General features: G+C 34.0%; 1 protein-coding gene across 2 annotated transcripts in view; it reads right to left on the bottom strand.

Annotated features, from left to right (window-relative positions):
• The window catches only part of LOC116164736, an 84,124-nt gene extending 81,848 nt beyond the window's left edge, over window positions 1–2,276 (bottom strand). The window contains exon 1 of one of the 2 annotated variants that reach the window (XM_031478952.1): window positions 2,169–2,276. The gene's annotated coding sequence lies outside the window, so the exon portion shown is untranslated. The remainder of the gene's footprint in view (window positions 1–2,168) is intronic. The other variant, XM_031478953.1, reaches the window with a different exon arrangement.
• Between the last annotated feature and the right edge of the window lie 10,647 nt (window positions 2,277–12,923).

The following is a 12,923-nucleotide window of genomic DNA, read 5'->3' as shown; positions in this document are numbered from 1 at the left end:
CGTCAGCTCCCGATTGATAATGATCTAGTGAGTTTAAGATGTTAAATCTTTTGACACAGTTTCCCTTAGTTTGACCTATTTGGAGTCTTTTGTCGAAGACGGCACCAAGGATTTTAAGATTGTCAACTAATTGTAACGGTTTACGGTTTAAATTTAAGTTAGGTATGTGGCTGGCACACATTTACTTTTAGATATGGGAGAGAAATAGAAAATAGTATTTTAGTGCCTAGGCAATAAAACGCTTCAGTGCCAGTGTCACATTGTTTTGCTTTGACAAGTTGATGTTATTTACATTAGGTTCTTGGTTCACCTAGCAAGTGCGTTGATCTTTCCTTCTGATTTTAACAGAAATAAAAATATAGTCGATCAAAGAAGCTATTTATTTATTTAAATAATAGTTAATGTTGAAAGTACCATTATTGAAATTAAACCTTCGTTCCTGCAGCATCCAAGTTTTGAAGAGTCAAGTTTTGTTTGGCTCGTCTTATTTCTAATGAATGAATGAAGTATTTTCAAAAAACTGGATTGGTTTCTGCTTCAAATGAAGGAGTAGTTGAAGTCATTCCATCTGATAAACCTGGATTTTCTAAAGTTGTCGAAAGTATCTTTTGTGCAATTTCATTTTTATTTGAAATCGAAAAACTCGTCCACAATTAAAACGTCAAAACTAATAATGGCCAACTATAGCAATTGTTATAGTCACCACGGCCGACGCGCTCACGGCTACCCATAACGATCGGGTTAATATTTCTTCCGATTTGAAAACCATTATTTGGGCGTTATTCTCACGTTTGAAGAAAAAATAGCATATATTATGCGGAGCTAAAGTAACTTCTTATGGCTCGTCAGTATTTTGCTGGCCTCGCTTCGCTCGGCCATCAAACACTGACTCGCCATAAAAAGTATCACTTTAGCTCCTCATAATATAATATACTATTTAGCTCCTCATAATATAATATACTATAATATACTATTGTAGAAACCATAAATGTATGGCGTTTTTGTAGTAAATTACAGATACTAATGGTTTCTTTGTCTTGACAGAATAGGATCAGGTCATCGACATAGATAGAATATTTAACTGGAGGTAGAACAGAAGAACAAACATCATTAATGGCAAGTGAAATAGAATAGTGCTCAGGATCAAACCTTGTGGAACCATTCTCTGTAGTGTGTGTTAGGGATTCTTTTAACTATTTGTGCTAACTCTACAAAATCGTTTGCTCAAAAATTTTTCTATGAATGTATTTCTTTAAGTTTGTGAGGGTAGTACTTTTCAACGCACTTTTTATATCTAGCCAAACAACAATTACGTCACATTTATTTGATATGGCTTGGGAGAAGCAGGAGAACAAGATTGTCTAACGTGAAGCGATTTGATCTAAAACCCGACTGTGATTGATTTAGGATATTGAATTTTTCTATATACCAAATAATACGTTTATTTACCATCAGGAGAGAGCTCCTTCCAGGCTTTTGACACAGATATCGCTGTATCACTGATTTAGTTCGGTTACCGTAAAGGGGAAATTCAAAGAAGCAGGGTGAGCACATCTTGAGAGGGGAATATTAAAAATTTTGATTTTTCCTTCATGGTTAAGTGCTGGGATTTTATGTGAAGTAGAGTAATCTTTCACTTTCTTTATTAACGATCCTCGAGATGGTTTATAATTTTGTATTGCTGTCTGTCTGTCCGTCTGTCTGTCCGTCTGACTGTCCGTGTGCACGATAACTTTGTATAGAAACGTCCGATCGCCTTGAAAATTGATACACATGTTCTTCAGGATATAAGAAATGTCGCAAAAGTTTTTCGGCTATGTAGACTGACGAGCCAAAAAGTTACAGCCCAATAACTGTCAAAACCTCCAAAAAGAGGTTTCTTTTACAATTCTTGTTACAAAGAACATATGAATGTCAGCTTTTTTGTGTAAGTAAACTTTTGTACTTGCGCAATCGCAATTTGTTTATTTGTTAAGTTATTTAAATGAAATTTTGTAAATAGACACTTGGAATAAAAGTAACAGTAATTCCGAATCAAACAATTTGTTTTGCGCCCTTACATTATTTTAATTTCCCTATCATGCAAGAAAGTCAGTTAGAACCAAAACAATTTTTAGGAAAGAGAAGAGACTCACTAATAATATATTATTTCTGTGTGGAGTACTTACAATACTACCTGCAGCAAAGTTTTAGTCTTGAGAATGCACTCCCTTTTTTCTATGGCTTTTCAAAAATGGCCGAAAGTATGGTAAAGTCAATTTTCTTCGGTCAATATCTGAAAAGGGACTTAATGAAAACAAGTGAAAATTTTACAGAATGTTCTTTACACTAATTAGAATATCTCACAAAAAAAATATGACCGAGACTCAACTACAGTCAGAGTAATATAGTAATAAAATTCAATAAAAACGCAACCTTTGTATACGGGGTGTTACATATAAGTATGTAAAAAAATTGGGTCGTAGAGGGGATCAAAACAAGCACTTTTTCCAAATAAACAGAGGGTCACAGAAGTGGTGAAATTTGCATTTCTTCTTTAATTTTTTTTCTCAGCAACCATAAGAGTTAGAAAGACTAGTGGCCCTTTCTGATTCTGTAATTTTTTTCAAAATTCATACCACAAAAGGTCGCATCCCTAAATTGGGGTGCGAAAACGTTTCTGATTTCGACGAAATTTGGTATCTGGGAATTTTTGAACATGAACATCGCGAATACGAAATGAGTTTTTGAACATTTGAAAAAAAATATCGATTTAACCCGAACCGAATTGCATGAAATTTCGTATGTACGCACCTCGAATAACGGCAAAACTAATGCCGATTCAAAAATTTGTTTCACAAAGCTATGCTGATCAATCTTTTAAGGTGTGTTGTAAAAATGCTGTATGTGCGAAGATCTCGAGGATCGTTTGGTATTCAGATTTTTGCTCTCTTAAATCCGATTGTGAACAAGTTCCACGATACTTGTTATAGCATCTTCTTGGATTCTTTGACTGGTAATTTGCAGGCATCGTTCCACCAGAACAGTTTTTCTAGAGGGGTTAATGGTGAGTTTTCTTCAACTGAACAATTATGCAGTAGGGAAATTCATTTACTGCTACATCAATATTATTTTTCTAATTTTGACATTTAAAGCGACCCTTTTTAAAACTCGTTGACGTTGTCAAATGCCTTACGGTTGTGAAAAGTAAAATATTTCGCAACTGCTGATCAAAAGTATGACTTTAAATGTGACAATTAGAAAAAATATTGTGTGAAACACGTTGGGCGCTTCGCTCGTTTCCGCAGAAATCCGCTGATACGAAAAATAATGCTTTTCTCAACTGGTTGCACAAATAACTATCGTGAAGATTAATTGGTCTATTTTTTCTTTGAGACATAAGCTAAATAAGGGCCAATTAGCATTAGCAGTTTTACATTTGGTGACAGCATTAGCTATTTTTGGTTTATTATCTGTAACGAGAATAGGAAAATGGTTGCTATCAAAAAGGCCTTCTATAGTATTCCAGGAGAGAAGTGGATAGATCTTTGGACCACAAAAACTGAGATTGACTACTGGAAAAGTTCCTGATAATATGTTAAAGTGTGTGTTACTGCCATTGATTAAAAGATTGCTGCTGCAATTGGTAATTATTGAGTTTTCTACAATTGTGCCTTTCCCTGTGATACTCCCGTCGTACTGTGAGCATTAAAATATCCTACAAGGATAAAAGGGACCGCGATTTGGTTTATGAGATTAGGTAGTTCTGTTTAGGTAAGGTTGTGATTTTAGGGGATGGAAATGCTACAAATACTAATTTTGAAGGGGGGAAAGGGGGCACCATGTTGTGATTGCAACTGCAACTGCAAGTTTTTTGATTTTCCTTTTTTGCTTTGGTTTTCCCGGGAGGGACTTTTGGGAGAGGCGTAATGTCTTGTTCGGAAAGAGTAGATATAGATCATCATTATGGCTATTCTAATCAGTTGGAGTTAAAATTTCGTCTAAACCACGTTTTTGTCTAGCGATCTGATTTAAGGGTGGGATAGCATAGATATATGTGCAGTGGTTTTTATAAAGCCAGGATTTGCCTGGGTAGGAGGCTCTTGTGTTAAAAGGGATCAGAAATTCCTTGACTAGGAGATGCTTGCGAGGGAAGAGGAGGTATGCTATTAGCAGGAGGATTTAGACAATTTTAAGCAACGTGCCCTGGCAATTTACAGATAAAACATTCCATTTTTGCAATTGAAGTAAATATTCGCTTTTCAAAATCATCATGGTTAATGACCATATGGATGTTATAATTCAAAATGATCAATTGAACAAAAAACTTTTGTTATAATAGGATGCTACCTTAATAGTTTCTACTAGATCAACGCTAGTAAATGCAAATCTGGTTGTTGAAAATTCTAGAAGCGACGGATATTTGTTTGGCATCTATTATATCTTGGACAGTTTGGACATAATCAAAGAGTTTAAGATTGTTATCAATTAATCAATCTCTTTTTGGAAAAGATATCTTTGGTGTCAATTTAACTGCTGATACATGAGGAGTGCGGTTTGTATATTACAATGGCTGAAGATATCTCGGAGTTAAAAACTATTGGGGACTTTGCTAACGTGTTGCTGCTCATGTAGTCAAAAGCAGCGATTCACTGTTACAGATTCTTGCAGACTTAATTAAAAAATAAGTAAGTAAGCAATCAATTGTGTGATGTACATTATGACGACCAAAATTTGATTGGAAAGACCCTTCAGAACCTTAAAATGTTTTACAGATTCTAATTTACTTATTTCTGCGAGAGAGTCGAAAAAATTTAAATCCAACCAATAGCCTTTTTCAATAATTTAGTTTTTCACATGATATCTTTATAAACATTTTAATATATTTTACTAAAATGGCGTACAGCAGATTGTATTATATTATTAAATTACTTGTTTAACTATAAAGAACAATTGTAAATTTTTAACGCCTTGTTTATCTAAGTTAGAAATTATCACTGCATTCTGCGCTGGTGCCCCATCTTGTTGATAAGCAATAAGTACAACCAAAATTGAGTACATAAAACCGCTATTGGTAAGCTCAGTGTGAACTTCCGTATTCTTATGTATTATTCTACGATTAATTCATTACCCACTGAACCTTACACGAAAATAGCTTGATGAAAATTTTCATCCCCATTTTGCCGGTGGTGCCACGTAATTGAAGACTTTCAACTTTGATGGAGTGTGTCTGTCTTGATTTTCCAAGTACCAGTTTTGCTTATAAAGAAGAATCACAATCAAATGAATTTGATAGTCCACCATCATCGATAAATGATCAAATCATATAGAAAAAACAATAACGTTCAAGAAGTGTACCTACATCTAATATTAGTTTAAATCCGCTCATTCCAGAGATATTGAGAAACTGTCATAACTTTTAGATAAACCGCTAGTTCAATAACTTCGTGCAATGTGAGAATAGACAAACACGAATAAAATCTCAAATTAGTTCTCTACCTTTAAAGTTCAGATACTTTGGCACACTTTTACATCCGCAGTATAAATCATTTCAATACTGTGTCTTTCCGTTTCGAGATATTTACGCCCCTATACCTAAAAGATGGTTTCGCACAATTAATTTTATTTTGTAGTTATAGCAGCTACTCCGCCACGTTGCGGTGATAATAAACTCCCGATGTGAGTTGAAATTTAAACAGTAAAAAATAATGCAGTCTCGCTTTTGAAAATTAGACGTTCCGGAAGATATTTCGTTTTACTTCAGCGACAATGGTGTTCTCGCACTACAATTGCTATGAAAAATATCCCCCGTGTCATTAACTTGTTACTATTTTGCATGTAACCGTGTTACCTACACAGTACAATACAAAATAGGAAAATACATAAGCAAGATCGAACCGTCGCATCTTCTAGGAATTTTGAAAGTTGAAACAGTATCTTTTGGTTATTAGTAACTAGTACTGGAGGCTCGTCCAAGTACGGGATTGGACTTTTGCCACAGGGAGTCAACTGCGGGGTTCCAAACTGAAATTTGGAATTAGTTTTATATATATTAACTGAGTCAATTGTATAGTAAATTCCTGTGATTCAAAGCAAAACAAACATTGTACCACTCGCACTTTTGCTAGCAGGGTATTGCATTAGGGTAAACAATGACCCCTATTTTTGACGGAAATACACGTTTTGAAGCACCGGCAATTCGAATAAAACAAAATCTCGATGATATCGGTTTGTCTGTCTATCCTCTCATTTCCGGCTAAAAGGTAGAACCGATTGGAACCAAATTTGGTACACATATTCTTAGACCTCACGCATGCGCCGGTGCTGACCACAGCAATTTGTAAGTATTTAATACTGGCAGAGACACGTTATATCTACAAAAAAAACTTCCTTTAATCTACTTTCAGTTTACACAATTATACATGCGCCACTTTTTGGGCAGGAAAACATGTCCGAATATGCTTAGGTGATTTCGATCATAAAACGAGCAAAACTTTTTTTTAAGTCTTGTTCTCAATCACAAAGAGTGTACCCCTGATCAATTTTGTAGCAGGATCAAGATAAACTGACCGTTTTGTTTTAAGTTTTACACGAAATCGTCCTTTTGAATATAAAATTTCAATTTTCATAAACTTTTCATTAATGTAAATCTGTCAGTGATGACAGGATTGCCAATGTGACAGGTGCGGCCGGTCGGGTAATGTAATAGGCGGCAGAAAGATTAGTCTGGTAAAGTTTTACCGCCTCTCACAGAGGCCATGGAAACTAAAATTTCCTAACTTAAAGTAGGCATGACAATTTTGGATAAAAATTATTTAAAGAAGAAGCTTCCAGATGTCCTTAGGTTTAGCTGGAAAAATAAATTGTTTGTTTTCGAAATAAACTTACGAAAATTATTTATTTAATAAACACCTCTCATCCTCTTACTAACTGTAAAAAAATAAAAAATAAGAATACTTAGGGGTTCCGCAAATTTTGTTTAATAATTTTAGTGTGCCGCCACACAAAAAAGTTAAAGTGAAAAGGTGATATCAGTTGTTTTCAAAGATTTTTGAAAAATTTCAACTTTGCCCCTATTTAACCTACACTGTATTTATTTTGTATATTTTATTTTTGGAATTTATTTTTAAGTGCGCAGGGTTTCGGCCAAGGGTATTTCTTACCCTTACGGAAATCATAAAGGTGAGCCACGAATGTGAACTACCCTGTACAAGCAGAAATTATGAACCAGTCCGCAGAATATTCAGGGCAGATGTATTATCTATTGTTAAATTTGGACCACAATTTACGCTTTTTTTCAGATATGTACCTGAAAACCATAAAATAGCTTGACATACCAAAATGCCTACTAGACCAAGAGCTCGCGTATAAAAGGGTAAGAATACCCTTGGTTGAAACCCTGCGCACTTAAAAATAAATTCCAAAAATAAAATAAACAAAATAAATACAGTGTAGGTTAAATAGGGGCAAAGTTGAAAATTTTCAAAACACTTTGAAAACAACTGATATCACCGAAAAACTGAAAATGTCAAATTTCATTTAGATTTTCGCTAGTTTAAACGATCAAAAATTGATGATTCCCGTTACCATCTTCTATAGGCACTTTTTTTCGGAGAATCTTGATCAGCTCAGCTATCAGAATTTCCATAACACGCTAAATGTAAGAAGCTACAGGCTACTACTTTCTTATGGGCGCCATATTGGATTTTTACGGAATGAAATAGAGCACAAGAAAAATAAAGACATCTACATACCTTTAATATAAATTTACACGAACCATTTCAAAATCAAATGTTCTACATTCATTTCTCAATAAAATCGACGGCAAATGAACTTCTTCAGGAGTTGCCTAAATACAGTATAGGCTGTCCAAATAAAATATACCGAGAAATATACCGTGTTCACATATTGAAATAAATTTTGCTGTTGTCTAAAAATTGAAACGCGCTCACTAAGTAGGTTATTCATAATATAAAGTATGCAGTTGAATTATAAACTTGAAACTTGGTTCATAGCCATAACCGACCATTACGAATTGAAATAAAATAATTTCAAGATGGTAAATGCCGAAAGTTGGCGCCATCTTGTTTTTTTTTAATAGAAACATACCATTTTCTATTGTTTTCTAATAAATGCGCTATTTTATTCTGAATTCAACACATTTAATATTTGTGCCACTATCTGTCAGTTTTTGACATATGTCAATTTTTCTCTAAAAATCTAAAATCGACTCCTCAAAGTCTAGGGAATATTTTGAGTGCCCGGTGGAAGTCTTGTAACAGTTTCCAGATCTGCTGCGATTTTTTGAAATTAGCAATAAAAAAATATCAAAGATTTCATTTTTCCAAATTGTAACTACTATTTCTGATGCAGTCTGTTCAGGGGTGTACTATGTTAATGAAAACGGGGCACACATTGAGCATTTGTATTGAAATATTTATTTGCTTAATGTGTTTTTATTTTCTTATTAATTTTTCTTTATTATTTTAAATCGATTTCTAAAATAAAATGAAACTCGCTCACTTATATTGATCGATTGATGAGATTACGAATTTTCGAATGTACCCTTGCATCCCCAAATTTTAAATAAAAATTGACATATGGGTTACTAATAGTAGGTACTTACCGCAAATCGAAAAAACAGACCGCGGTTACGGTTATCCGTTCCATAAATCGATTTCCTCGAATTTTTTGTTTTAAAAACACTAGCGGAAACATCAAAGTCAAACAAATCCATGCTTCACGGCAAGCGCATATAGATCGTAAAGGTAAAATGTGCGAGCCTCGTGTTATAGGAAAGGAATCCAATAATCCAAAACAAACCAATTTTCAATTATCTACCAATAAAGAATTCACCGTAATTATTAATTGTTTAACAAAAATTTTCCTGTGGGAATTTGAACAAGGTGTTTAATTAATTAGGGCGTAGCATACAAATATCAGGAAATGAATATGACTTTTGGCAGTGTACATTTGACATAAATGATGTAAGACTGTCAAGAATTTAAAACATTTTTTAGGTTAGATATAGATTTGGCGGAAATGCGTTTCACAATTAACCGCGAAGCAAAAGTAACCGCAAGGAACCACAACCGCGACCATGGTTCAATATGCTTTTGATTTTTGCGGTACGTACTATAAGGTAACACTGTTTGACATTTGATTCGAATGACATTTCAAATGAAACGATTGCTTCCAAAGCCTACCACACCTAATAAAAAATAAACATATTTTTTTCAAAAATCCAATTCAATATTTAAAGTATATAAGCATGGAGAACGTTAATAAAGTGGCCCTAAAATTCAAATCTACATCATTTCTGGCATCAGAAATAGTAGTAGTAGCAAAGAGTACCAGGTTACAAATTTGAAACATCGCAGTAGCCCTAGAAATTTTTCCAAAACTTGCAGCCATCAATCAGAAAATTGCTTAGACTTTAAAGACTCGATTACAAAAAAGATCGCTTACTTATCTTGAACGGTTCAACAGATATGAATTTTTGAATGGACCCCTGTATCTCCAAATTTTTAGGGAAAAATTGACATGTCAAAAACTATGACAAATTGGTACGCAAATATTATATGCGTTGTGTTTAGAATAAAAGGGCGTATTTTGAGAAACATGGAAAATGATAGCTATTTGTCTATTTCAAAAAACAAGATGGCGCGAACGGTATTTACTGAAGGGGTGCCCTCTTGAAATTATTTTATTCCAATTCGTAATGGTAGATTATGGCTGTGAACCCATTTTCAAGTTTGCTATTTCAACTGCTAGCAAACGGGCTACGCCAAATCTCCCCGTACTAATACAAATTTTCAAAAATTTATTCACCTTAGCTTCCCAGATAATGATTTGCTCAGCTCGTTGTTGAAGAGTTTGTAGCAATTGAATCGTAACTTGCTACGTTTACCCTTGGCATCTCGTATAATCTTATACTAGAAGAAAAAATCATCACCACTAAAGAAGCTGTGGGGTTTCGGAAGAGACACTTTCCTAACCGTTTTTGATACGCATTTTCAAATAATTATTCGTTATTGTAAAGAGGAGGTTAATTTTACCACCCAGAATCGATCTGAAGTACGCGACAGATCTAACTTGCTAAGTAGAAACAAATCCTATATGTTTGGTTAACTTTAGAGGACAGATTTTGTGAAAAAATGTTCAGAAATTTAAAATTAAATTGTTTTCAGTTTTAATCAGTAAAAATTTGCCCTCTCGTGTTTATCAAGAGCGTTATTCGCCAGATAAGAAGGGTTGCCATTAATGCAATAAATTTATTTAAATTAGTATTTTTTACCTTACTCAGTGCAATTGTATACCTCGATACCTTTATCGCCTCGTGTAGTAAGTAAATTCCCCATCATCATTTTACAACCAGAAAGTTTAACGTAGAAAATACTAAACGGTTTTTCGTGTTTCAGTTACACGTATCTGGGAGAAAACTTCTATTGTCACGGTAACATAAAACGACGGTTCTATAATAGTGAATCATTTTCCCGTATCCAATATAACGATTTTGATACACAAAGATTTATATATATAGCGTGGTTTGAAACTTTTGGTATCTTATACGTTTTTCGGCCGCGGTACACAATTACATTTAATTTCCTTCCTTCCCCTAAGGAAGTTTGGTTGGAAAACCTCAGTATAGTGCTCATCGCCTATCAGATTCAAACTATATCATTTGCAACGCCGCATAAAGAACGGAGTCTCAAGAGACCGAAATCTTTGTAGCTGTATTTGAAAATTTCAAGATTCGTAACTCGAATCAGGTCTGGTTGTATATCAGTTTAAATTTTAATTTTTTGCAAAAACACCATTGTCCAATCTAAACCAGAGATTAACTTAATATAAACTGAAGTTTAAATCAATATTGTTCATGTTTAATTGCTTGACGAGCTAATTACGTCCAGTTGAATAAACATTGATTTACCTACCTTTATTATGAATAACACAAGGAAAACTATATTTACACAGTGAAAGAACTCACCCTTAATATTCCAGCAGAGCACAACGACAGTTAAAATGATACAATCGACTTGATGGGCAATACAAAACTATCTCTGTACGATACTATTTAAAGGTAGAATGTCCGGTGCGAGTGACGAAACTGATAACCGATGACCCTGACTAATACAAAATTGATCTATTACGAATAGTTTGTGAGTAATCCTTTTGCGCCTTGAACAATTTGCCTCTCAAGTGAACGAAATTAATAACAAAAGTTCCTTAGTATTTTTTGGTGTTACTTTTTATACACATCGATGCCATAAAATACTTAACAGAATCAAATTGTAAATTGGGGAGGAATAAAGCCATCAGCTTTAGTTTTACAGGTGGCAACCCCAACTCCTCGAGATCATTAAGATCTCTCTCTAACATGCTGGCCGTATTCGGTTTGCACCACTGTGATTGTGAAAAAATACAAAAAGCAACGCTGATTGGCATTTAACCTTTTAAATACGATGATACTGTAAGACTGTAACGCAAATTTAATTACGTAATTCATTTATTTACTAATAATTAACAATAAGTCTTGACATGAATTGATTTTTAACAAATATTATTTATCATTCGCATAATTTATAACAGCGCGAACTATTTATGACCTCGGTATTGAAATTGGAACTGAACTCAAACACCGTTGGAACATTTCTCGAAGGTTTGGGGACTGTACGTTTCGGACAATGCATTACGTGATAAGTACCTTAGCTTTAGTATACAATTATAATATGCATTACCGATAGCAATTCACCAACCGTCATTTCACCGATCCGAAATTCTGCGATTCTATAGTTCACCGATATTTCATAAAAAGGCGTGAATGGTAATTATAAATAATCTTCCATAATTCTACATGAAATTGGTACTAATTTGTAATGCGTGATCAAAACAATAAACATATTGCTCATCAAGTATTGATGGCAGAGAAAATGTATTCTCCTCGTGGATGCACAATAATGATATCAAGTATTGATGAGAAAAAGGGCGAATCTTTTATTCAATACCCAAATGTTAAAAATACTAAATTGGTAACTAATCTTTTATGTAATAGATCGATGATAATTTTGAGTAGAAATCTCGTCGCTAAATATTGAATTGAGGGATTGGGTGAATGTCAAACGAGAATAGATCAACCCCAATTTCCGCAAATCATTAAATGCGAAATACTAGTGATTGTGCACAGAAATTTTAAACGCAAATATGTTTGGAATTTGCGTGGGTAGATTTAGTAATAATTTATTTTCGGCCCGGTTGCCAATAACGATCAGTATACATTTCTTTCGCAAATTTATTGCTAAACAAACCGTTCAAAAAACGCGTTTGGAATTTTAAATATTAAAGAAGCCTACTCCTCCTGTTGAAACTGGGAACGGGAGTGGGAGTGCGCAACAAAAAAACGATCCTTGAGATTTCACCAATATACGCATTTTGTATCAGTTCCTGAGATACAGATTCGGTTTCAGATGATATATAAAAATATTAAATTCGGTATCGGATACCTATAATCATGTTTGGGAAGATACGGATCGGATTACGATTTAATAACAAGCCTACGCAGGTATATACATACATACATCCATAAGGATAAGAGGATTCGCATTTTTAATCTAAATTATTTCCTAGGAACGGTATATCTACTCAATATGAGTTTCTTATATGTTCTCAATTCCCACAGTTTTTACAATACAGGAAGATACACATAATTAGTATAACTCCCCCATCATCGATTTATGAAGCAATCACAAACCAAGATATTTATAAGTTACACCAACCCTTATAAAGTTTGGTCGAAATCGGTTCATAATTACGAAAGTTAGAGGAAGGTGATATACAGTGCGTTCAAGATAAGAGAGTCACCTCAATATCTCTTTTATTTTGTGAGATACGAAACATTTGTCAAATATAGTTTTATATGTGGCATTACAATCTATGCGATCGCA

The sequence above is a fragment of the Photinus pyralis genome, unplaced genomic scaffold (assembly GCF_008802855.1).
Source record: "Photinus pyralis isolate 1611_PpyrPB1 unplaced genomic scaffold, Ppyr1.3 Ppyr1.4_LG2, whole genome shotgun sequence".
Taxonomy (NCBI): domain Eukaryota; kingdom Metazoa; phylum Arthropoda; class Insecta; order Coleoptera; family Lampyridae; genus Photinus; species Photinus pyralis.
This window is presented reverse-complemented; position numbering and strand designations above follow the sequence as displayed.